The sequence below is a fragment of the Carcharhinus amblyrhynchos genome, chromosome 12 (assembly GCF_965287045.1).
Source record: "Carcharhinus amblyrhynchos chromosome 12, sCarAmb.v2.hapA, whole genome shotgun sequence".
Classification (NCBI taxonomy): domain Eukaryota; kingdom Metazoa; phylum Chordata; class Chondrichthyes; order Carcharhiniformes; family Carcharhinidae; genus Carcharhinus; species Carcharhinus amblyrhynchos.
Genome location: NC_137335.1, coordinates 51453479 through 51476478, shown reverse-complemented (window position 1 = coordinate 51476478; position 23000 = coordinate 51453479). Strand labels below are relative to the sequence as shown.

The window sequence follows — 23000 nt, the reverse complement described above, 5'->3', positions numbered from 1 at the left end:
CATGTGCTTAGGCGATCTGACATCAACAGTTGCCTCAGCAACTTGATAATGCAGAAGTTGAGAGCATTTAGCACCACCAGATGCCCCGTGAATGATTTCCAGCCTTGGTTCAGGAACCAATTGCCAATTTAGAATATTGGACAGAATTTTACATTTCCCAGATGGACATGCACCCAACCTGAAAGTGAATAAAATAGCATGTGATTACAGCAGGATGCGCAATCTTTTGATCAGCGGGCCAAGCACAGATTGGCAACACAACCATCAACAACTAATGAGCCAGTTGAGTGGATTATCTGTCCTAATGAGTGGGCAGCATCTCAATTTGAAGGCCCTTCCAGGACCTGAGAGCTCTGGCCTTCCCTTTCCCCCGCCCTGACCTAACCCCCAGACGCTGCAATCACCTCCTGCAAACTTCCCACCCAATTATCTCACCCCCGGACTTATCTTGGAACGGTTCTGGGATGTAGTTCCAGGCAGAATGCTGCAGTACTGCTTCTAGCCAGTGCAGCACGGTACCTGGAGGGGATGGAGCACTGTTAGTTGATCAAATAGAAAAACTATAGAAAATTACAGCTCAGAAACAGGTGTTTTGGCCCTTCTTGTCTGTGCCGAACCACTTTTTGCCTAGTCCCACTGGCCTGCACTTGAACCATATCCCTCCACACCCTTCTCATCCATGAACTCATCCAAGTTTTTCTTAAATGTTAAAAGTGACCCTGCATTTACCACTTTATCCGGCAGCTCATTCCACACTCCCACCACTCTGTGCGTGAAGAAGCCCCCCTAATGGGCTGACAGTTCTCCATGGTCTTCCAAGGGTGGACTAGTCAGCAGTCAATTGCATGTGAAATGGCAGTGGGCTTCTGAGAGTCAGTGAGGGGTGCATGCCATCCTAAAAATTCTATCCACCGCTCCTCTGGGAAAATTGGATCCAACTTAGAACATTTCAAGTTATAACCCGGTTTTCAGGAACAAATTGACTGGAATTTTACCCTCCCGCCCACCACAGGAATCGGAGCGGGCAAGGGGCAGACCATGGATATGTCTGTTGACCTCAGACAGGATACCCATTGCATCTTAAGTCCAAGGACTGCCTGAACAGTTAAATGAAATGTCCTGCGGGAATCAACTTGTTCAAGCAAACATAATTTGTGATGAAGAATCTCAGACAGATGCTTGTATTTGTTATGGATTCCCTCCACTGTAACAGATGGGCAATTCTTTTTTTAATAACGCTTACTAAACCTTAAGTTGCAGCAGATGGGTAATGTACTAAAATACTCAGGCAAGATTAAACATTTCTAGAGCAAGGTACCTGATAAGGCATGCCTGAATTGTATGTATGGTGCAATTACAGTGATTTTCACGAATGGATTCATTTGGGCTGGAATTAAAATGATGTAACATGTTCTTATTTTCCCAAACATTCTTGTAATCATTGTTAGGTTAAGTTATCCACTTGCCTAATTATGGTTCTGCTTGTCTAATTCTGGCTATTAAATTAGAAATGCTTTTATGATAAGGTACTCCTTACAACATAAAAGAGAATCAACTTCATCAAAAATTGTCTGCCCACGCAGTCATTAAAATGCAAAGTCAACCCAGTGGTAACCATACAAATATACCACTTGCATGTGATTTTTCTCATTCATAAAATGACTGGTTTGGCAAACAATTTTTCATGTAGGAAATGTACCTTTAACTTACGTTACATATCTATTGCTGGATGGAAATATGTGAGGCAGGATTTTCCAGCCATGTTCATCCCGAAACCGGGAAATCCCATCCGAGATCAATGGACCCTTCCACAGTCCACCCCCACTCACCCACTACAATTCCCATGATGGACAGAATGGGAAAATTCACCCCATGATGCACTAAATTTCGGATCCAAAGCTCAAACTTACAGTGACGTTTGTTGGCTAAAATTGGTAGTGTTGATGTAAAACCAACATTTTCCGTTTTTGTTTCCGATTCCAGCAGCCGCAGTACTGTACCTTTATCTATCTTAATGTAAAACTTTTCATTTCACATGGAACAAGTTTGTCTCCCTCATGTTGTTGAATATATTCAATAAGTAACCAATAAACTACTGATTTTAGCATATTCAATTAGTGAACTAGTTTATGATCACATCACTCATCGGGGAGGCAGTGGCCCAGTGGTATTAGCGCTAGCCTATTAGTCCAGAAATGCAGCTAATGTTCCGGGACCCTGGTTTGAATCCCACCATGGCAGCTGGTAGAATTTGAATTCAATCAAAAATATCTGGAATTAAGAATCTACAGGTGACCACAAAGCCATTGTTGATTGCTGGAAAAATCCCTCTGGTTCACTAATGTCCTTTAGGGAAGGAAATCTCCCATCCTTACCTGGTCTGGCCTACATGTGACTCCAGAGGCACAGCAATGTGGTTGACTCTCAACCCCCCTCTCTCTAAAGGCAACTAAGGACCGGTAATAAATGCTGGCCAGCCAGCAATGCCCATGTCCCATGAATGAATTTTTAAAAAACTCCCCCAAATAATAGCTATTTCTGCAGTTGTTGATTCTTACCAATGACAATATCAGAAATTGACTGTCAGGTGCTGTCACTGAGATTCTTAAAGATATGCATTCTTTCACAGAAAGCCTGAACCACACAAACATCACTAAACTTTCGACTGGACTCAGCATGGTTGATTTTGATCTGCCTTTTTGTGTGAATCCAGATATATTGATGGAAATCAAAAGCAAGTGAATCAGCCTCACAGCTACATGTTAATCCATAATGAATTCTACTCTAATCCCAATACATGAGTGAATTGGTTTTTTTACTGTCTACAATACAGTGGGGAAAATGGAAAAGGGAATTGCATACCTACCGATATATTTGCAAATAATGTGACATCCTTACAACTTACCTGCAGATCTGGATTTTCATCCTCGAGGCGCATAGGAAGAGTCAGGAAAATTCCTGGCTTGACCTGTCCACCTCAAGAGAAAGGGTGAGATCTTCATTGCTGGGAACCAGATGTAGGCTGGTGTCAGGGTGCTACATGTCTTCTGTATGCTCTCTACATGACTATGCTAATTTTGCCCTTCCACACACCTCCTCAGGCCCCTCATGTCCCCTATTCCAGGCTCTGCTCTTCCACCCACCTCTCTGTGCCCCCTTATGCCCTCAATGCCAAGTTCTGCTCTTGCAGCCAACCCTTCAGGCCCCTTACACAAGGTATTGCCTGTTACCTGCCTCTTATGACTGTGTATCTCTTCAGTGCCAGGCTATGGTACTTCCATGGCCATTGGTCCACTGTACACTTCCTGAAAACAATGAATATCACAGTGTAAAATGATATGTGTTTAAAAAAATTTTGAAAAATTGCAATCAATTGATAGATTTCTCCTATGCTTGAAAAAAAGATGGACAAGCTCATAAAAGTATAAATCATTTAGGCCCTTTGAAATTCTAAAAATCATGAACCACAAATACTTGACACCACTTGTCTTATGTCAAACAAACATGGTGAAATTGATGCTGAGATCAGAGAGCCTGAGCTATCAATCAAACAATATTTCTTCTGAAGAACCTGTATTCTTTACTTTTCCCGATGGCTCTCAGCCACATGAACATAATGAGGCATTGTATATGGGGTGGGGGGAGGAAAGGGAAGGGGGTGGGAGGGCGGTGGAATCTTTGGAACTTATCCACAAAATGGGTCTCAAGCGCACCAAGATTCATGACTGCTCCAAGGGGCTGTGAACCATGACTCTTAAAACCTGGTAGAATTCCAACTCTGGATGTTAGTTTCTGACAAGAAGCAGTCCGTTTCCTTTAAAGGCATTCCCAAAAATCACACTGCCTGGGAAAAGGATCAGAAATGCCCGACCCAGGAACAGCCCCCATTTCCAAAAGGCTCCTGAATCAACCAGGCTCAGTGAAGATCCAAGTCATAATGTGCCAGAAGTGAAATTCGAACAGATTTGTGTATACCTTATACTTTAGTGTTTAGCTCAGAATATTACAATGAATCAAACCATTCTGTAAACACAACAGATTCAATTCTTTCTGTTGAACTCATTTGAATTTTAGCAAATTAATGAATAAAGTCCCAATTCTTTCTGAATTCAACTGCAGTTTTTATAAATGTTAGTTTTTGCAAGAGCTACTCACTTTGAGGATAATTTTATCTTCGGGTGATAGTATGAGATGAGAAATTCAATCAGTGGGCTTCTCTAGACAGTTGTATGATGGTTGGCTAATCCTATTATTCCGTTTTACACTATTGCCCAAAGTCAAATTATCCCTGTTGCAGGAACAGGAGTAGGCCATTTAGCCCCTAGAGCCTTTCCATTATTAAGTGAAATCACATTAGATCGATGAGCTAATACCTTTGCCCAAATTTCTTTGCACCTTTAGATAACAAAAATCAATCAATCTGAAATTTAAAATTTACAATTGATTGAGACATAGTTGCTGTTTGCAGAAAAGAGTCCAAATTTTTAACAACACTTTAGGTGGAATTTAATGCCCTGTCCCAACAGAGAGTTGTTTTTCAAACTGGAGGCCTGTGACCAGCAGTGTGCTTCAGGGATCAGTGCTGGGTCCACTGTTATTTGTCATTTATATTAATGATTTGGATGAGAATATAAGGGGCATGGTTAGTAAGTTTGCAGATAACACCAAGATTTGTGGCATAGTGAACAGTGAGGAAGGTCATCTCCAATTGCAGTGGGATCTTGATCAATTGGGCCGGTGGGTTGATGAATGGCAGATGGAGTTAATTTAGATAAATGTGAGGTAATGCATTTTGGTAGATTGAACCTGGGCAGGACTTGCTCAGTTAATGGTAGGGCGTTGGGGAGAGTTACAGAACAAAGAGATCTAGGGGTACATGTTCATAGCTCCTTGAAAGTGGAGTCACAGGAGGACAGAGTGGTGAAGAAGGCATTCAGCATGCCTGGTTTCATCAGTCAAAACATTGAATACAGGAGTTGGGATGTCTTGTTGAAATTGTACAAGACCTTAGTAAGGCCACACTTGGAATACTGTGTGCAATTCTGGTCACCCTATTATAGAAAGGATATTATTAAACTAGAAAGAGTACAGAAAAGATTTACTGGGATGTTACCGGGACTTGATGGATTGAGTTATAAGGAGAGGCTGAATAGACTGGGACTTTTTTCTCTGAAGAGTAGGAGGCTGAGGGGTGACCTTATAGAGGTCTATAAAATAATGAGGGGCATAGACAAGGTAGTCAGTATCTTTTCCCAAATGTAAGGGAATCTAAAACTAGCAGGCATAGGTTTAAAGTGAGAGGGGAGAGATACAAAATGTCCAGAGGAGCAATTTTTTCACACAGAGGGTGGTGAGTGTCCAGAACAAGCTACCAGAGGTAGTAGTGGAGGTGGGTATGATTTTATCTTTTAAAAAACATTTAGATAGTTACATTGGTACGATGGGTATAGAGGGATATGGGCCAAATGCGGGCAATTGGGATTAGTTTAGGGGTTTTAAAAATAAAAGGGTGGCATGGACAAGTTGGGCCAAAGGGCATGTTTCCATGTTGTAAACCTCTATGACTCTATGACTCTATGACATGTTGGGGGACAGAGGCATTTGATCAGAGATGATGATGGATGTTGACCCTATTGCCTTCCTTTTTCTGCCCAAATTAAATCTGGGGTGGAAAGGTTTATGAACACACTTTCTGCCCTGGCACCACTTGAGGCCCCCTAAGTGGACAGTTATTAACCATTTAAGGGCCTCATCCTGCCACCATTGGTATCTGCGCACCAATGGGCAGGGATTCACCGAAAAGCAAACCTAGCTTCCTGGGGTTCCTTTTCTGATCAAGGGACAAAACAACAGGAAGAGGGAATCAATGGGTACCACCCCCAAACTCTTGCTGCCGACCCCTCCAATCCAATCCCGCACGATTCCTGTCCTACCACGATCCCACCCTTTCTATCATTCACCTGTGGCCTGTGCATCTCAGCAATCCTGTGCCTCAGGTGGTTGCATTATTGGCAGTGCCCACTACCTCCCCATTGACTCTGCTGAGCAACGCATGACTGATTAGTCAGCAGCTCTCAGTGGATGCTGAGTGGCATTCCACCCCCACCCTCCCCCAAACTGGGTCATTGATCTCAGAAGGCCAGCTGCTGCCAGTCAAGTGCCAAATTTGATTTGCATTTAATTCGGGGGTCCTCGCATAAGTAGGTGACAGGGCTAGCATCAGCTGGCATTACCCCCATTGCCTACATTAAATTCCACCTTTTGTGTGTTGAAACGCTTCCTAATTTCTTCCCATTTTAAAGCATACTCCCCATCTTAAGCTCCCCAACCAGCAGAAATATCTATCCCAAGCCACCCTATCCATTCCCCTTAATAAATTGAAAACTTTTATCAAATAATTCCTAAATTCTAGGGAATACGAGCCTACATTTATATGGTTAGTAGTTAAACCTTGGGGTCCAAGTATCATTTGGGTAAATTTACAGTGCAATCCCTCCAAGGTCAATATACCTCTCTTAAGGTATGATACCCAGACTGCTTACATTATTCCAGGTCTGGTAACCGGGGCTTTTTCCCTCCTTGTATTCTAGTCCTTTAGATAGAAAGGCCAGCATTCCATTAACCTTTCTGAATATCTTCTGTGCCTGTTCAGAAAAGTTTAATAATTTGTGTACCTCATATTTCTTAGGTTGGATACCCAACTTTCTCCACTGTGTCTATCTTTATGCCATTTATAAAATATTCTATCTTTTTTATCTCCAAATGAATGACTTTGCATTTGACTACATTGAAATAAATTTGTCACAGTTTTGCCCATTTATTTAATCTATCAATATCTTTTTCTAATATTGTGCTTCCATCTCCACTAATTACAAAGCCCCATTTCTTTTGCCATCGACAACCTTGGGTGTGTGCCTTCTATTCCATCATCTAAGTCATTAATAACTACGATCAACAGTTAAAGCAGCAATACAGATGCTTGCAGGACAAAACTAGTCACATCCTGCCAATTTTGACCATCATTCCAACAGGTCCATTGTCTCCATGAGCTTCAGCTTTCACGAGCTGTCTCTTTTATTAAATGCCATATAAATAATGCCGCTCGGCATTCCCCCGTCCGCTACTTTTGTCACCTCTTCAAAACGTTCCATCACGTACATCCAGCTTAACCATTTGCTCATCCATACTGCTTTGCTGAACATTTGCAAGGTGTACAGTCACTCTACCCTTAACTACATAGAGCCAGAGAGTCATAGAGCAATGCAGCAAGGAAACAGGCCCAGCCGGTCCATGCTGATCCTGGTGCCGTCTGAGCTCGTCCCAATTGCCCATGTTTGGCCCACATCCCTCTAAACCTTTCCCATCTATGTACTTATCCAAATGCTTTTTAAATGTTACTATCGTACCCACCTCAACCACTTTCTCTGGCAGCTCATTCCATATACATACTACCCTCTGTGTGAAGCAGCTGCCCCTCAGGTCCCTTTTAAATGTTTCCCCTCTCATCTTAAACCTATACCCTCTAGTTTTCAATTCCCCTTCCATGCAGGACCTATTAATTTTCTGACAACAACAGCTAGGCCAACTAGACTACAATTCAAATAAAGCAAAATACTGCAGATGTTAGAATCTGAAACAAAAACAAAGTGCTGAAAAATCTCTGCAGGTCTGACAGCATCTGTGGGGAGAGAATAGAGCCAATGTTTCAAGTTTAGATGACCCTTCATCAGGGCTGTTGAAGGGTCATCTACATTCAAAACTTTGGCTTCATTCTCTCCCTACAGATACTGTCAAACCTGCTGAGATTTTCCAGCATTTTATGTTTTTGTTGATGTCTATAATTCCATGGTTTCCATCTAAACCTTTCTTAAATAGCAGACTAACGTATAATTTTTCACTCTAAGGAAGTTGTTCTCAGTTTGAGAGAACTTTGGAAGATTGCAGTAAGGGGATCGGCAATGCTGCCATCCATTTTCTTTAAAGTAGGTGGAGAGGGTTAAGACTCCTATGGACTCACAAGTTGGGATATTGGAGACACAAGCTCTAAGGCAGAAATGGTTGCCATAAAGCTCAGACTGATTTCTTTAGCTGCTTCCATATTTTCCATTGATAGGCTTGGCTGAATGTATTGCTCTCTGAAGCCAGACTGCTGCTGAAAAAGAAGCCTATGGCTGGAATTTTACCACTCTGCCTGCCAAAGCGAATGAGGAGCAGAAAATGGGGAGGCCCGTTAACCTGGAGTGGGATTTTTCAGTCTTGGGGCAAGTGTATCCGGAAAATCCTGCCCTATGAGTGAGTTGTTCATATTTCTTTTGGAAAAGCCCTGCCTTTCCATCAGCTGCCCCCACACTCAATTCATTTCCCCCGCCCAACTCAGTGATTGTAATCTACCCATTTCCTCTGCTCAACAACTGAAGCCGCCACTGTGGTCCCTCCCCCCCAACCATTCCCAAATTTACCCTTCCAAATTAAAATTGGGTTACACTGGGAAAAATTCTGGAATAAATGCTTTAAATCCCAGGATGAAAATCATCTGGCCCAGGGGGTTTGTCACTCTTTAGTGCCATTATTTTCCACATCATTGTTGCATTGCATTTGTTATTTTTGGTAAGCTCCTGTCATTGATTTAATAATAATTTCCTTGGGATTTCTGACTTGCTGACTTTTTCCTGTACAGTAAATGCTGGCACAAGAGTAATTATTCGAAGTGTTCCCCCATGTCTGTATTTTTAATAAACTGATGGTATTAGCTGATAAGAGACCACATTGCTCCTGCCCACTTTATTTCTTTATATGATTGGAAAAGTGTTTTTGCTGACTTTGATTACCCGTGCAAGTTTCTTTCATGCTCTTTTATTGTGACTCACGGCTGGCTGTTTCTTTGTATCTGTCCCATATACCAGGACCTGCACCATTTTCTGCAATTTGTGCATACTTTTCCTTTTCCTTTTTTGTTGTCTCTTACTCTTTTGTCAACTTTGCCTGTCCTTTTTTTGGCAAGTAAAGTTCTTAGGAGCTTAAGCCAATTCTGTGTCACATTAAACTCTTTGTTGAGCACTTCCCGAGATCTGCTGCAATTTTACCTGTTAACTTTCTTGCCCAGTTTACTGTGGCCAGTCTCTGTATTTTCACATTGAAATCAACCTTAGCTAAATTTAAAATCTCAGTAGGTGTTTTGCATTTATCCCATTTCAACACATGTGGACTGATCACAGAACCATTGCAGATTGTTGGGAGAAAGGGAATGACACTCAGCACTATTCTTGAGATTCATTTCAAATGTGCATTGGTTAAATTAAAGAAACAGGAACTTACAGCCCAACTTTAACTGAGAACAGGAGTCAGATAGAGTGATTTTAATATCCAGTCCTCATCTGCAAGCTGTCAATCAGTTGTCCGATGGAAGCAGCCAGGAGTTGACAGCTGGCCAGAGGTGGGTGTGAAAGATCAGGCTGCAGGAGCCTGCCAGCCAATGTCAAAGGAATAGTCACAGGTAAATAGATGGGTCTCAGGCAGGCAGTTTGTGACTGGAGAAAAGGAGGGAAAGCCTGGAGAAGAAGAGAGCTAAATGTTCTTGTTCCTCCAGATCCCACAGGAAAGGCAAATTGTTTACCTATCTGCGTGCCATCTGGACCTGGCTTCTCGCCTCATTAGCTTCACGTGGTGGAAAAGCCGCCATGGCTTCCTTCTCAGGCCTCAGTTAAAAATGCATTTGGGGATTGAACATTAACCTGCATGTTTCAATTCACAAGGTCCTCACCTGCTTCGTACAGTTGCAGTATCTGTCAATGAGTATGGTGATGAATTCCAAGTGGGTAAATAACCAGCTCATTCTTAATTGCCCATATGCCTGAATTTTGCCATTTTCGATTTTCAGTGTGCAACTGAAACAGCAGGGAGTAAATATAGATACAGAGGTCATGAGTTGTGATGGAACATTTGGCTTCTTTGCTAACAACATAACTGATTTAATGATCCTGTTGTCGTTCATTATTGTAAGTCATTTTATGATCAGCAGGGTGTAGCCAGATTGTACAAATTACAACAAATCATTTACAAAAGTTCATTTTAGAAATGGACAGAATATGTGTGACTATTTGGAGGCATGATGTATTTATTGGGGTGATACACTAGATGAAAATTCCAATGACCACTTTATTTGAATGACCTACTTAAAACTGATGAGTTCACTAAAATATAAAATAAGGATAAGTGGTATTTCTTCTAATGAGGTTACGACAAGTTCACTTCAGGTACAAAGACAACATTGGCAATGCAGCTATTTTTAAATATTGGAACACCAGTTTGAGAAAGATGATATATCTCTAATAGTTCTGCCTCTATTTTGTATACATAATATATATTTTTATCTATCTCTATATCTCTATGTTTCTATATCTATTTTTATATGCAATATATAAATATATATAACATATATACATATTGGGCGGCATGGTGGCACAGTGGCATAGGCATTGCTACCTCACAGTGCTAGGGACCCAGGTTCAATTCTGGCCTCGGGTCACTGTCTGTGTGGAGTTTGCAATTTCTCTCTGTATCTCCGTGGGTTTCCTCCGGTGCTCCTGTTTCCTCCCACACTCCAAAGATGTGTGGGTTAGGTGGATTGGCCATGCTTAGTGTCAGGGGGATTAGTAAGGTGAATGCATGGGGTTACAGGCTTAGAGCCTGGGTGGGATTGTTGTTGGTGTAGGCTTGATGGGTCGAATGGTCTCCTTCTGCACTGTAGAAATTCCATGATTCTATATTGTCGAATCACAGAAACTACAGCGTAGAATGAGGCATTTAACCTACCGCGTTGCTGCCACTGCTATCTCTTTAATCTTTTTCCTCATAACTTACAGTCTCCCCAGTGAGATTGACAAAGGTGCCACACTGAGACAGTCATTACCAAAGTCGCTATGGCATCCTGTACCACTGTGACCATGGTGAACTATGCCTCTTTGTTCTCCATTGTCTTTCTGCCAACCTAGATCTTGTCAACCATACAATTGTTGTCTCATGCCTTTCCCTATTGTTCATTGTTGGGGAGATGTTGGCCCAGTGGTATTATCGCTGGATTATTAATCCAGGAACCAAGCTAATGTTCTAGAGACTCGGGTTTGAATCCCGCCGTGGCAGAATTCGAATTCAATATAAAATATCTGGAATTATGAGTCTACTGATGACCACAAAACTATTGTCGATTGTCGGGAAAACCCTATCTAGTTCACTCTTGTCCTTTAGGGAGGGAAATTTGCCGTTCTTACCTGGTCTGGCCTACACGTGACTTCAGACTCTCAACAGCCCTGCAAGGGCAACTTGGGATGGGCAATAAATGCTGGCCAGATAGCGATGCCCATGTCCCATGAATGAATAATAAAAAGCCTCAATGTAATTGTCTTCATTTCACTCTTACCTATGTGATTAAAACCAGAACATCAATAGCACTGCATTCTCTTCGCTGCTCCAGAGTCCTCCAAGAATCTATTCTCGTTTGCTTATTCTTGTTCATCTACACATTACCATCTATCAACACTGGGGCAATTTCCACATGCATTCTAACAGCAAGGATAATGTGAAAATACATTGCCTCTGTCTTTTCACATTATTTGGATGGGTATTGGATGGGTTGCAATATATTTCTGTTAAGCCCTGCCATAAATTCAGCATTGTTGCCCCCAATTCCATTGCTTTCCCCAGTGATGTGCCAGGCTAAATAGAATTGATCACAACCTCAGCATCGTCTCAGATCTTGAGCTGACCTTCTGACTCTATGACCTCTCTATCAGGTGACCATTCACTTTCATCTCTGTGAAATCAACCAGCTTTGTTTTTAACTTAGTCCATCTGCTGCTGAAACCCTCATTTACGTCTTTTCATCCATAAACTCAATTGTTCCACAATTTCCTAGCCAATCTTCTATCTTCTAACCATTGTTAACTTAAGGTCTTCAAAAACCCCGCTGTCCACTTCCTATCCTGCTCCAGTCTGCGCTAAACTAAATTGCTTTCTAGTCCCTCATATCTTATTAATAATTCCCATCTGATATTAAATCTATTCACTGCCTGTGTAACATCCTAATTCCATTACTTACATACTACCCCCGTCCCATTCAGCTCTGCATTCTTCTAAATATGGACCCCCTCTCTCTTTGCCCCACTACTGTTGTCTCTGCCTTCAGGTGCTACGGTTTGCTCCCACAGTTTGAAAGACGTGCTGGTTAGGTGGATTGGCTATGCTAAATTTTCCAAACAGGTGCTGGAATGTGGCAACCAGGGGATTTTCACAGTAACTTCATTGTAGTGTTAATGTAAGCCTATTTGTGACATTAATAAATAAATCTAAAAAAAACTATGCAGACAACACATCATAACCCCCCTTACATCATTCTCTTCAAGACACTCCTTCATAGATAATTTACAACAAACCTTTGGTTACAGGTTTTAACATCTCCTCCTTTAGTTTACCATCCATTTTGATTTTGTCTCTGTGAAGCCCCCTTATTAAATGTGTTACAGTATATAATGACATGTTGTTATATTATTCCCAAATTCCCACTGAAAAGAACTGGCTTTTTTTGGTGTTTTTCAACCTAACACACAGGGAAATACAAATATTATGTAAAGAAATTTCTTGGTCCCAAGCATGCTCCAAGGTTCATTGACAAGAGAGCCTCAAAACCCACTGGAGAAAAGCAGAAATCCAACTCAAGACTTTCTTGGTCTGGGAAGGTAGGGAACCTGTCTCCACTTCCTTGTCCATTATTCCCCTTGATATATTTTGTGTCACAACTTCTGTTGGAAGCACGAGGGACATATTTCAGTAAGGCTTTATTACATTTTACGGGTTTTAAACTGGATATTCTGTTCAGGTTTAGCATTTACAACCACTACTGTAATTAAACCTCATGTTCACTAAAATTCAGTATATGTCTTCACCTGCCCAATATCTAGGTAAATGTTGAGACCAAGCAATTGAACAAAGAACCTTTAAATGATACACTGAATTAAAGGAGTATCATTTACTGCCATATGATGTGTTCTCCATGGGCAGATGTATACTTTGCCAGATTAAGCATCCAGCTATAAAGCAGTCAACAATTTATTTTAAAATAGACCAGGTAAAATCAACACATTCATGGCCAAACAGTATATAGTGAATAATGCTCCTTACCATTGTTACAGGGCTAAGCACAAAGACAAACATTTTGCAGGAAGGATGCAAACTCTACAGTTGCTGCCACTTTCCTTTCAATAGTCTGAGTAAGGCTGGTCTTTCATATGCTTAGTGTGTTACCTATTTTATTGAGAGAGATGGGCTGGAATTTTACCATCCCGCCAGTCTTGGGAATTGGAGCGGATGAGGGGCGGATCATGAAAAAGTCTGTTGATTTTGGGCAGGATTTTACGGTTTCAAGAGGAGCACAGCATTAAAGTCATGATGTCTTATTCTGAATCACCTCACACTTCTCCACTTTAACTTCATCTGCCACATATTTGCCTGCTCCACCAACCTATCTATATCCTTTTGAAGTTCTACACTGCCTTCTTCACAGTTTATAATACTTCCAATATTTGTAATTGATAGCAGTGGAATTGATATGGATATAGTATATATAGATTTTTATGTTCAAAAAATTAGCTTTATGTTACAGGCAGTCAGTACGTCAGGGAGGAATGCAGCTCAGATTTAGGGAGAGCAGGATAATTACTCATTTCAATATTGCAAGTGTTTATTTTAAGTAGAGCTAATGGACTTTTGTTTACTTAAGTTTCCTTGGGATTTCAGATTCATGAGATGTTGTAGTTAAGGTGCAGAACTGGGTCTGCAGCAAAGAGTAAAAACCTTTGCAGAAAGCAGTTAGTTGCATCTGAAGTCTGATCGAAGCTATAAGGATTTTGCTGTTTTCTGGAACTCTATCTCTCTCTGAAAGCTTAGGACTATCTCTGCTCATTAGAGCAAGTACTTTTATGATTACTGTAAGGGTTCAGGCTACCCGCACCCCACCCCCCCCCCCCCCCCCCACCCCACACTGAGCCAACCACCTCTCTCCTCAACTCCCAACTCCCCACTCCCCGCAATACTTGCCGGCGTAAGATTATCAGGCAATGCCTCCCCCCCCCCCGAATTACCAACATCAGACCTCCCCTCCCAAGTGAGCAAAGCCCCTCTATGGGGTTAAGAATAACCTGAGGCTAAAAAACTAACAGTTCAGGGAAGATTAAATCAGAGTGAATTCTGTACAGAGAAACCACAGAGTTCCTGGAATATATTTTACAAAGGTACGTTTTGCAGAGAGACACATATAACCACTGTTAGAGAATCTAAATATGTAGTTTTGAAAACATATATTCTGTATTAAAAGCATACATCTTGGCTAATGATACACACTGCTGTAAGGCATGATGGGGTGTAGTCAAGTAAAAAGAACTACATTATTTGGAACAATGCAGCCATTGAGAGAAGAACATAAGAACATAAGAACATAAGAAATAGGAGCAGGAGTAGGCCATCTGGCCCTTCGAGCCTGCCCCGCCATTCAATAAGATCATGGCTGATCTGTCGTGGCTCAGTTCCACTTTCCCGCCCTCTCCCCATAACCCTTAATCCCTTCTCTTATCAAAAACCCATCAACCCGCTTCTTAAAAATATTTAGCGAGGCAGCCTCCACCACTTCAACGGGCAGAGAATTCCAGAGATTCACCACCCTTTGAGTGAAGAAGTTCCTCCTCAACTCCGTTCTGAACCGCCCCCCCTTTATCTTGAGGCTGTGCCCCCTAGTCCTACTGTCTTTTTTGAGCGGGAAGAGTCTTTCCACCTCTATCCTATCCATCCCATTCATCATCTTATACGTCTCAATGAGATCTCCCCTCATTCTTCTAAACTCTAATGAGTACAAGCCTAGTTTATTCAGCCTCTCCTCATAGCTCAACCCCCTCAACTCCGGTATCAGCCTAGTAAACCTCCTCTGCACTCCCTCCAAGGCCAAAATATCCTTGCGCAGGTGCGGCGCCCAAAACTGCACACAGTACTCCAGCTGCGGGGAAAGGCAATTCTTATCAGTGTCTTTAGACGGTCCTAATGAATAGTATATTCACTAGCCAAGGATAGTGCTAGATATCTCAGACAGTTCAAATGAATAGGTCAGATAAGAAAGTCCAGAGAATGTTAGAGGACTGTGAGAACAACTCTTAAAGTTCACAAACTCATGTATTCCTGTGCTGTCAGAGAATAAATTTATTGGCTAAGGTAAATAATCCATACTAATAATGATTGGTTCATACCCGGCTGGTGTGAGCAAAAGGGTGGGAAATGACTTTTGAGAAGTGTATAACTATAATACTAAAAGTAGTGTGATTTTGGAGTGATTTAGAACAGCCTCTCTCCTTAATATGTTGACCAGGCCTAGAAAGTAAAGATACATCTTTAGTCAGAATACTTGTCTCCACTAGCCTTTGTGTTAGCTGATTTATAATTAACAAGGGAAATCCCTCAAGTGAAAGCCAGTTTAATACAGAGTCTCTGACAAAATCCTCCTACAGTTACGAACTGCATCTAAAGTGGTATTTATGTCTGTAAGAGGAATGTTGCTTATTTGGAACTGGAACAGCAATAAGTTAGAAAATAAAGTTGTTTTCTTTTCATGTTTAACAGTTGTTCAACTGCTAGTAGTTAGGTTGCTTCATTTGTTAGAGTAATATTTAAACTATGTTATTAAATAAATTTTGTTTTACTATAAAAAATCCCTTCTTTGTCAGTGGAATCCTTTTTGGCAGGAAGTATCCTCCCTCACATTTATGCCAAAATAGAAAAATTGTTGGGGTGTAGTCTGGCTTTACAAAATACCTTGGGGTTTGGATCCTGGGATTCTAACAGAATCATCTGAAAACTTTGAAACTATCCACTGCACACCAAGATCTAGATCATTAATGTTTATCAAGAAACGTATGGGAACCAGAATGGATCCCTGAGGAACACCAGTATGAACCTTCCTCGAGCCCATAAAGTATTTATTGACTATTATCCTCTCCTTCCTATTGTTTGGTCAATTTTGTATCCATGTTGCTACTGTTCCTGTCATTCTGAGTTATAACTCCTCTCATAAGTCTGTTGTGTGCCACTGTATTGAATGTCTTCTGACAGTCCATGTACACTACATCAACAGGATTACCCCCATCCCTGTTACCTCTTCAAAAAATTGCAACAAATTAGTTAAACACAATTTCCCCTTCAGAATCCTCTCTGTTTTTGTCTAATCAACTCACATTTCTCTATGTGACTGTGAATCCCATCCAGAATAATTGTTCTGGAACTTCCCCCCTCCCCACTGACTGGTCTGTAATTGCTGGGGCTATCCTTACAACTTGTTTTGAATAAGGGAGCAACATTTGCAATTCTCAATTCTGGAGAAGACTGGAAGATTAAGTAAAAATGGACAGAGTCAATTTATAAACTTTATGGTTCTTTCATATCTTGGGGACATGTCATCTGTGTTTATTTGTGCTGTAACACCAGGGGCACATTTGCTGCACATGTGAAGAGGCGATGTCAGTGGTAGTGAGCGATACTTTTAAGTACAGCTGGTGTCTGATAACTCCTTTCATGTTTAGCAAGCAGACAGATATGCTAAATTAAGTTTTGAGATGCAAACTGAAACCAGTTATTAGGAGTAAATTGAAAACAGAATCCTGTCAGGATTGGCTGTTACCCAAAATGTTCATTTGCCATCATAATTAAAGTCCTCATCAGAAATATATCAGGGTGTGATTTTTTTTAATTGGATGTATTGCAGACACTATCAAAAAGACTTTGAGAAATATCAAAATATTGGTTTACTCCACATTGCATTATTTATTAACCAGAACTTAAGGAGCAACTGGACGAATACATGAATAGGATGGGAATGGAAGGATATGGACTCTGTAAGTACATATAGTTTTAGTTTAGGCAGGCATCATGATCGGCGCAGGCTTGGAGGGCTTAAGGGCCTGTTCCTGCGCAGAACTTTTCTTTGTTCTTTGTTCTAACCCTTACTATGTTCGACAAATGAATATGTTCTTCAATAACTGGCCTGTCCTGAATAACCCCTGTTAGCTCTTTATAATTCTTGTACTTGTAACAAGGGTATTTATTCACCACAATTCATAACAAACATTAAAAAAAATTACCCTTCAAAAAAATTATCACCCAAGGTGAAACTAGAGACAATGGGGGCAATTCTCTGGACAGTGATTTTGGAGAGAAACCTGTCACACTGGAGGTTAAACAGTTTCCAACGCTCCCAGCACGGAGTGATTAGGATCTTGCCCACAGAAGTTGAGAACATGATTCCAAACTCGTTTCCATTCATTTTAAGCAAGATTAAGGTTGAATGCAGCAGCCTCCCAATATGCTCCCACCACCACCTCCCCTCCCCACCATCTCCCCAATCTCCCCTGACCCTGTGCCCTGCAGGAAGTCACCTGGGTGCCAAGCACTATAGATCCTTAAAAGCAGGAACCAAGGGTCATGGATTCCAAGCGCAGCAAGGAGGTGGTGCAGCTCACCACCACCTTCTCAAGGGCAATTAGTGATGGGCAATAAATGTTGGCCAGCCGGCAATGCCCATGTCCTACAAATGAATAAAAAAAACTTCCAGGGTGCCCAAGGGCAAAGCATCTGCTGCCAAGCTGCAGAGGGTCCTTCAAAAGGGCTACATGTTGTAGGCTGGACTGGAAGGGTTCAAGACAATAGCCTCCCTCGGGATAGGGGTCATGTAGCTAGTCCTCTTTCTGCTGCCTTTAAAAGCTTTGAACTGTCACACAGCATGTCAATTTCAAAGACCTGTGAGTTAACGCTGGTTAGTAGGCTGTCTGTTGTAAAAGCTTGGAAGTATCTCTCACCATATCAATTTCAAAGAGCTGTCAGGCTGCAGAGGCTAGTCTTCTCCTTGTTGCTTTTAAAAGCTTGGAAGTGCTTTGTTCACATTCCATTTCATGGAGTTTTAACAACCCTCTTGAGTGGCAGCTCCTGGCTATTCCAAAGGAGGGGTTATGATTTTTTTTTATATAACTCTTCACATTCCATTAACTCTGAAGGCGCTCCTCAAAAGCACAGCTGTTCAGTCTCAGCTCATTTCGTTGAGGGGATATTTTCAACTCTGAAGTGCTCCCTAGAAAGCTCAGATGTACAATCAGTTCATTTTTTTAAAGTGAGTTATTTTTCTAACATGTCTGAACAGCATGCCCTTACTGGATGCTGGCTTTAACCAATATAAGCAGCTGGCACAACTCTGGCATTAAAATCCCAGGGTTCCTCAATGAGGAGCTTCTCACAGCAATTGGTGAATTTCTGGAAAGACATGGTGACCACACAGGGGTGTAGAAAGGGGTCAGAGGCCATTGTAGCCCTGGGTGGTCATGGGTGTGGCTGCACAGTACCCTGGCACGGACACCTGGCACACTGGCAGTATCAAAGAGGTCATAAATGGTTGGGGCCTTCGGCAACCCCATTGTGGGGCTTTGCTCACTTGGGAGGGGGGAGCAGCCCGATGTTGGTAATTGGTGGGAGTTGCCTGGTGCCCTTATGCCAGCAAGTATTGCGGGGGGTGGGGAGCTGGGGAGAGAGGTGGTTGGGTCTGTGTGTGTGTGTGTGTGTGTGTGTGTGTGTGGGGGGAGTGGGAGGGTGGCTTGAGGGGGAGGAGGCCTGTCACTTTATTTTGAAATCAAGGCACTTTTTAAAAAGGGCATCTTGATCTCTGAAGAGTCAATCCTTCTTGTGTCTTAAAGTCCCACACATCTCACTCACAGTGCAAATTACCCCAACCTCAAAAAAATGTCTAAATATAGGTGGATCGTGATTGGGATTGTGTCAATGCACTCAGCAGGAATTGCTCCATGTTTCCCACTGGGGGCCACACTTAGAAGATTTTAGGGAGAATTGCTTCTGGGATTAATACCCCCCAGCCACCCTCCCCCCCCCCCCCAGCTATCAAAGGAAGTAGCCAGGCTATGCAGGAATTGGGATTTTTCTGCAATGCTGATGTTCCTGCTGCCAGCCAGAGAGGTTTCAGGGTCAGCTGCACCAGTGAGTGCACGTACAACATGTCTTTGCAGTCAAAGGAGTCGCTCCATGCTCAAAACCTGCTCAGTCGCATGGAGCTTACTCCCTCCTCGCTCATCCCCCAGGATGGACAGATGAGCAAGTGTGAGCTGGTGCTTGGGAGAGATGCTGAATGATGCTCCGTGTGACTTATTGGATGTATAATCCCTCCCTCCCTTTTATCCCTCAGGCAAATCTAGAGAAAGGAGAAAAGAATACAGGTTAAATTGTCCTGACAAGCAGACTTCATATCTAATTTATAGTGAAAAGAGCATTGTACACGGTTTGATGATATATTTTGCTAAGCCTAATGAATAATATGTTAGAATCAGAAAAGAGAAGCAGAAGTTTCCCACAAAGCTGGAGTAGGCTTTTAACTTTTTACTTCTCAACTTTGGCACCCTTAGAGGACAGTCTGACAGCAATTTCTAGAATTTCTTTCTGATAAAGGTAAGTAGTCATAGTTTTGTGGGGCTGCCATTTGGCACTGTTCTCTTCCTGTTGCCTTGGATTTATTGCTGGGTCATTTTGGAAGATGTTGGGTGTTTTACTCATAGCAAGAGATCGCAATGTAGGCAAAGGTACCTTTATCAAAGTAACCTTTATTTACGTCCTTAACTACGTACAAAATTAACTGCTGGTCTTTCAAATTCTCCTCTATGTGACACCATTATTACCTGATTCCCTACGCACATGCTCAGTAGCTATTATTCAACAAGTGTTAAGAGTTAACCCTTTACTCTACATTGTGCTGAGCTCTTCAAAAATGGTACAAAAAGATAGTATTCACCAAGCTGTGTGAAATCAGTATGTATCCCATAATGAGTTTGATTATTCGCGTAGGTAACAGGTAGCTTCGGCGTGTGGGATGCTCACTCACCGAATACATGCCTAAATGGGAGTGAAGGATTAGTTCCTTGTGAAGGCTGGAGAGTGAGACTGTTAAAGAATACTCTGGCTGCCTTATGGGCATTCATGTTAAGCACTTAAAGTGCTTTAAGGGCATGGTGGAGGAGATCATGATAAATGGAGAACATGTTTTGTAGTTTAGTGGGCACAAAAAAATGTTCTGAATGGTTTCTCACCCCTTGCCTGACAGTATGATTCTTGAACTCATTATTGTAAGAGCCTAAAGTCTGTGGAGGGATGGAATTAGTGGTGATGTGTTGTTGCTCATCCATCGTAATCGATGAGGACCTCGACACCATTAGTCATTTTGAGGCTGGTTGCGATGCGTCCGAAGATGACTGATCAGGCCAATTCGGGCACGGAATGTCCTGGCACATATTGGACAGACTTGTGTAGACGCTGTAGTTGTTGCGCTGGTGGCTCTGGACTTGCGCAGCTCACGCTTGAGTTGTGCTTCAGCAATACACTTTGCTTCGTAAGCTTCACAGCCTTTGTTGATGAAACAGCGCCAGGTAGGGCAGTTTTGTGCCAGCATTTCCCAGGTGGTCGTGTCTATGTCCAGCAACTTCAGGGAGGCCTTGAGTGTGTCTTTGAAATGTTTCTTTTGCCCTCCATGCGAGCGCCTTCCAGCAGGGAGTTCCCCAAAAAGGAGTTGCTTGGGTGTGCGCTCGTCTGACATAAGGGTGACATGACCTGCCCACCGGGTCTGCGCTTTCATCAGCAGTGTGTGGACTGATGGTAGACTTGCTCTAGAGAGAACTTCAGTGCCTGGTACTTTGGCTTGCCATCTAATGTGTAATATTCTGCAAAGACAAGTCACGTGGAAATGATTGAGCTGTCTTGCATGCCTTCAATACACAGTCCACGTTTCACAAGCATACAGGAGGGTAGTGAGTACCGTGGTGCTGTAAACCTTCAGTTTTGTTGCTGGGCTGATTCCTTGATGTTCCCATACAGTGATGGGAGCACAGTCTACCGAAAGCAGAACTTGCCTTTGCTATTCTGCAGTTAACTTCTGTATCAATAGGGTTGTCCAAAAGCGTGTGCACGTTCCAAGTGCCAGTGGTGAGCGTTGTGTTTTATTTTGTTCGTTCAACCGCAAGATAGGATCCCCGCCAGCCATGGTAAACTGACCAGGGTGTAATGAAGCAGGCAATGTTTAGGGCACCTTTTCTAGCCCCTTCCTCATTCGATGGAGGTGAGCAGTGCTTTCCTGAAGAGGATTGCTGAGTCGCCAAGTTGGACGCCGAGTTCCACTGCTGCTTCAGTCAGCGGAAAATGACCATTAGACCTGAGCCGCCTGCGTGTAGGTCCGTGATTACTGCTCCCAGTGAATCCACACCTGCTGCTTCATCGCTCGCCCATCGCCACAGGACTTCAAAGGTTGAACAGAACACTGATGATGATGATGAATGGTGTTGAGACTAGCGCTTGATTTGGATTAAAGTGAGAGAGAGTTGCGCAGCCTCACTCTCTCTTCCCAGTTCCCATCTAGATCCAGTGGCAAGACAAAAGTCAAGACAGCTGGAGATGGGACTAGGCGCAGTGGATGACCAGGACATCTTCTGTGTCTTGTCCTGCTCTTCGCGTTCCATGATGCTTGCAGAGACCGCCTCCTTGACTGTTGGGCCCTCCACTGGTCTCTTCCGCTCAATCCGCTGGAGTCTGTCTTCACATGCTGGGATAGACATCTTCCTATCTCACTGAGGGTTGAGACTCGTCGGCTACCCTCACCTGGTTTAGCCAGCTTGTCAAAGACATTGCCCAGGGTGTGGCCGCTGTCGCATGCAAACAGCTGCGGGGAGCCACAGGTGAGAGCTAAGTGCCAGGCGGGGACAAAGGGTGGACAAGCCGCCCGGAAAGGACGTGAGATGTTCCCCCACCAGAGGTATTACCCCTCCCTGACACCCCATACACATCCTGGAGGTGATAAATGTGACATTTGAAAATGTCATAGTATTCATCATAAACAGTGGGCAAGAGAAAAGGGGTAAAAAATCTGTGAGGGAGTCAAGATGTAATGGAAAGCAGAGTTTTGTATTCAATGTTTACATTTGTCTGGCTCAAAGACCATATTGAAAACAGATACAAAATTAAAAGTAATGAAGCCAAAGATTTTGTTTTCGTTTTGGCTGACCTTAGTATTCTTGTCTCTCCCCCATGGGAAAATGTTATGGATTTAAGAGCAGTTACCAATATGGAGACAAACCTTCCACATTCCTGTTATGGGCACTTCACCACAATCTGCAGCTGAGTAATCAACTCAAATCCACACACACCATTTTGCTGGGGGGGTTTAAGTCAAATTTAAGGCATATTTCTAAGTACAAAACACAATAAATGCAGTTGTCATTCATTGTAGTATTGACAAAGTCCAGAGTGCATTGTGTTTTATCAAAGTTGGCTTCCATCTCTCAAAAACAATTCACACATCATCGTTCCTAATTTTCATTGCGACAGTACTACAGTCCTGTGCTGTTCCATTACTTTGACTTCTTGAGGTTGTTAACAGCAACATAACGGTACAGGACAATAGGGAGGAAAAGGGATACCCCCCAGAACCTTGGCAAAGGGCTGTACATCAGTGATCATCCTCCCAGAAGGGTTGACAAGTTAAACCCCACTCCAAGCCCTGACTTCAGGCCACATCTCTCCAATAGCTGTTTTTGCAGTTATCCATCACAGCCATGCTTGAAGTATGCAAATTGCCCATGAAGAATGCCACAAGAAAAGTTAGTCAGAATTATGTCAAGGAATAAACTTTGTAATTTAGCACAGTTATGGTCTTTCCTTAACAAGAGAATATTGGGAATTTGGGTATTTAGGTCACTTTCTGCACCTCTTGAATCAGATATAGAATCCTTTTGATTCTGATGGGAATCTTTGATTCTACAATTAAAACTTCCTAAAGTTCAATCTCAGTTCCTGTAACATTATCAGGAAATAAAACAAGGTAGTGTTTTCAACCTTCTAAAAAAAATCAATTATTATTGGATATAGAGCCTGAAAAG

The 23000-nt window shown here is 42.4% G+C and overlaps 1 pseudogene; it reads right to left on the bottom strand.

Moving 5' to 3' along the window:
• Positions 1-22472: 22472 nt before the first annotated feature.
• On the bottom strand, positions 22473-22581 carry LOC145350602 (dolichyl-diphosphooligosaccharide--protein glycosyltransferase subunit 4-like; annotated as a pseudogene).
• Between the last annotated feature and the right edge of the window lie 419 nt (positions 22582-23000).